Source organism: Bactrocera latifrons, unplaced genomic scaffold (genome assembly GCF_001853355.1).
Source record: "Bactrocera latifrons isolate USDA-ARS-PBARC rearing strain unplaced genomic scaffold, ASM185335v1 scaffold_33, whole genome shotgun sequence".
Taxonomy (NCBI): Eukaryota; Metazoa; Arthropoda; class Insecta; order Diptera; family Tephritidae; genus Bactrocera; species Bactrocera latifrons.
Window position 1 is genome coordinate 872,648 of NW_017536963.1, and position 4,760 is coordinate 877,407.

Here is a 4,760-nt window from a genome sequence, read left to right on the forward strand (position 1 = left end):
TCATTGATTGGAAGTGAAGTTATTGCATTTTAAGTGTCAGCATGCTTGTGTTATCGGTGCGAAAATGAGCTTCGAACAAAGTGTCAACATTAAATTTTATTTTAAAATTGGTAAAACTTTTACCGAACAGTTTCAATTGATGAAACAAGTTTATGGCGATGATTGCCTATCCCATAGCAGAGTGCACGAGTAGTTTCAACGTTATCAAAGTGATCGTGAGGACATAAATGACGATCCACATGTGATCGCCAATCAAAATCCGCGATCGCTGGAAATTCCATTCAAACTGTCGGTGAATTCGTCTAACATCAGCGAAATCATCATTGAAATTCATGGAAATAGAAGTGAACATCTCCAAAATATCGCTTTATCGCATTTTACCGAACATTTTGCTTACGAAAGCTGTGTGCACGGTTTGTTCTGCACAAATTGACTGACGACCAAAAATTGCTCAGAATCCAATATTCGAAGGACATCATTAAAGACGATTATTTGACCAGAAATCACATACTAACCATTAACTACGCCCCGTATTCACCTGATATGGCACCGTGGGACTTCTTCCTTTTCGGAAAAATGCATTTGCGTGCGAAAGGAAGGCGTTATGCAGACATAGAGGCCATTCAAAAGGCTTGCACAGGCGTACTGACGACCATATGGGCCAACGAGCTAAGACACTCGTTCGACATGCTTTTGGACCGTGCAAAAAGCTGTATTGAAGCAAAACGAAACTGTTTTGAATAAAGCAAATTTATTKGGAACGCTACTTGTATAAAGGTGACCTTGCCAATATTAATATAACAAGTACTATATCATAATTAGAATTAGAGCGTCAAGTTTGGAACTGAACTCATTGTCTCCTTACTTTTTCGTAACTTGGAATAGGTTGTCCTCATGGGGCTGTTAAAATCGTGGCTGACGAACTCAACGCCAATTCAACTTTGTGGATGATAAACCCCTGTTGGCTCCAGAATTAAGTTCCAGCATATGATTATGTAACTTAGAATGGAAATTTTTGGTTTGCAAAGTTGAAACTCAGACGTCGGAAGTAGATAATATTTTAATTGTATAAATATTTATAGAGATTTTACTAAATTTACAACAAGTTAGAATTATGGAATCTGGTAAGGCCGCATATTTGTTATGTGAAGATTTTTGGTGCAAATTTCTTTATGTTGGCGTAATAGGGTCTTCTAGTTTCAGTGTGATCACTTTGCTTATATGTAATCGGCTAATTTTATATTTATGTAGGCTATTTGGTTACTGTATGATGCTCCGTAAGTCATTAGATTACAGATTTTCTGGTACACTCTAGGTAATGAAGCTTAGCGGCAAGGCAACCATATACTTTCTGGGTTATCCAAAAGCAAGCTCCCACAAATAGAGCCTGCCAACAAGGTCAACAGAATCACATAGAATAAACTGCGCTCTAACCAATTGGGACGAAGAATTCCGTAATAAATTTCCAATCAAAACTCGCCCGAAATTAAGGTATTTGTTCAACCCGATTTTGGTCCGTCTTATTTTAGGCAATTTCTATATCAGCGCATCCASTGGGAAACTATGTTTTTTACAAATAAGCAAAGAAAATAGAAAAACCAACATCCCCTATGAAATTAAACCACATATAAGTCTAAGTTATATTCAGATACAGATTTAAGTTATATACATACTATATGTACATATATGTAAATTCAAAACATTCGTTTGTGAAACCCTTTTACTCCGCCCTTTTCTTATGTAATAAATTCATAAATATTTGTTTTCATTCCCATAATATTAAGGTGAGCGTAAAGTTATTTAAAAAATGCTGCTAAAAATACTAAGAAACAATAACAACAACGGCATCAACGTAAATTTCACCCGCTGACACTTGACATCGTATACAAGCTCTTGGCAATTTGCTGCTGTAGGTGACCACATTTTTATTGAACACACATCCATTTTGACGCAAACTATTTGTATTGATTTGTGTATTGCTTAGCATGTATGTATATTATTAAAAATAGTTGTGCGTCTTCCCCAAAATGGTAAATGTGCCGCATTGATTTTATTTCCTTTTTGTGCCTTACATWCATATGTACTTTAAATTGTGTTTTGCGGTTTGATTTGCTTCAGTGAATTCATTGACARGCTCAAATAGTGTTTTATATATGTGATCCTTTCCCGTGACGGTGGATAAATGATGAACATTAATGCTAATGCAGGAATCATTAAAAATACCCATTTATACCCAAAAGGGAGCAAAAATAGTAGAAAACTTAAAGGAAAAGGAACCCAACTTGTAAGTCATCTAACTTTCTTCCATCCAAGGGACTAGAGGTCATTTMTGAAACTTTGGTCAAGATTATTTAAGTCTCAAAAAATTTAATAATAACATAAAAAATTATGAAAACAATATCAGAATAAATTAAAGTATTGCAAATTTGCTATTTTTACTTTCAAAATAAATTCATAAAATAGTTTAGAAATAAAATGCAAACTGGTAGAAGTCTTACAATTTTGGTCGTAGTTCATTTACAAGCCGGTAAATCTAGTGGAAATCACTTGTATTTCGGACCAGCTCATTTAAATGCAGTCACTTGTATTTTTTCTAGAGGCATATACAGGTAAGTATGTGTATGTACTTATTATGGGCTATTATTGCCAAAAGTGTAACGCAATGTGTTGTTGATTGCTGTAATTGGCTATGTGCTTCCKTTGTACCCGATGTTGTGTGTGTGAATAAACTGATTTCAAAGGCAAGGAAATACTTAAGTGCGTTGGAATTTGTGTAGAAAACGATAGGTGTGAAGCAAATATGATTTTCCTTCTTTTTTGTAACAAAATTTATAAATAAACTAAAGACAATGAGCTGCCGTAAGCCTAAAGCGTATCGATTCGATAATTGTCTTGAATCAGCAAMAATTTATTAAATTTTATAAATAAAATACAGGTTAGAATTTTCTCTTAATTCTTAACTTTTTCAACAAGCTCTAAAAGCATAGTAAATTTTGCTTGAAATGACATTCTAAAACACCAAAAAGCGAAAATCAACTAAAAAATTGCAAATGGCTCTTTATAAATTTTCCTTCATTTTTGGATAATACAACCATGACATTTGGCTTAGCTTACCTTTTTGAATAGTTGCCATCTCAAAATATACTTAAATCAAAGCTCGACGCAAATACTTTTCGAAACATTTCTCTTTATGATAGGAATACATCTATTTTGTTTCCTGTTTACAAAATTATTTTTATGTAAACCGCACTTGAATAATTTTCGAAAATAATTGCCAAATGTTGTGTAATATTTTAAATTTTATAGAACTGGTAGTAACTCAATCACAAAAAATATGTATATTTACGACTATTTTCTGAAATGATTTTGCTTTATAATACTTCTCTCGTTTTAAAATCTACGCAAAAAAAAATAATGCCGCGTCATACGTAGAAAGTTCAGCTAAGGTGATGCATACTCTCCAGTATAGCCCTAACTAATATTTTAGACACTTTCTCCAAAGAAATAAAGGACATTATACAACAAAGTAGCTAAACTATTAACAGTATCGTTATAAATTCAACTTAAATTTTTTTCTGTTTCTCCCTTGTTCAATAGCAAAATAGTTACTATTGGCGATTTAAAGCTATTGTGCACAAAATAAATTGTTTAACGCCCGACTGAGTTGATCCGAAAATTTCTACCGAAAACCAGAAAATGAGCAAACCAACGGCACAAACAAAAAGGGTAGAGAAAGCACTGCAAAAAATTAAAAACAAACAAAAAACTGAAAACTGAGAACTAAAATAAAGGTAACAAGGAATCGCCAAACTACTGCAAATACAATTCAATCTGTCGATTGTTCGCAACTGAAGTTACCAGTAAATGAAATATCAGTAACAAAAATAAAGACAATAAAAGAATGAGCGCAAAAATCACAAGTGCTACAAATAAGTGGATATATTGCTTTGTTGGCAGTGAATTCAAATGAAATTTATTTTCACTCTAAAAACATCCTGTTATTTTTATTATTATTATTATTTGTAATTTATTTTCATTAAATTCATGTTGCTTTTTCTCGTTGTTGTTACATTTATAACCACTTTGTTGCACTGACAACTCTGCCGCCCTGTTTCTGCCTATTTCCTTCCGTGAGGACCACCGACCCAGCAGCGGAAGTTTGCTGATATGGAAATCGTTTTGTTTGGTAATCACTTTTGGTTTTGTTTTACTACTATTTTATTTTTAAGAATATGTATACTTATGTACATTTGCATGCAGCTTTTGTGTACATTTCTTTATGCCAATTGCTTTTCTCTCTGCTACCTCCACATCAAGTTTAAACTTCACACTATTTCCACTTTTCCTTTTTGTTTACTCATATGTAAGAGTATTTGTAAACTTTCTAACCTATCTAACCTGTCATCACTGCCGGCCGCACAGGAGCTCAAGGGTTATTCGAATTTAATATCAAGCAGTTTTTCGGAACTATGGGCCCACATAATTTCACCATAGACTCAAAGCTTTAAAAAATTAATTTAATAAATACTTGTACAAAAAACGAAGAGAGAACAATTTCTGACATGAATTTTCTTTAATAATAAWAGTTAATAAATATGTTAAGTGTGTTTTAAACAACTGAAGACTTTGTAGACGAAGATTTCCCGTTTTAAGCAATTGTCTTTAAATCTGGTGAATCCGGTGGATGCTGCAACAATTCGAACTATAATTCATGGATTTTAGTCACTGTCTAAAATACAGCAACCCATCTTTCTACTGTT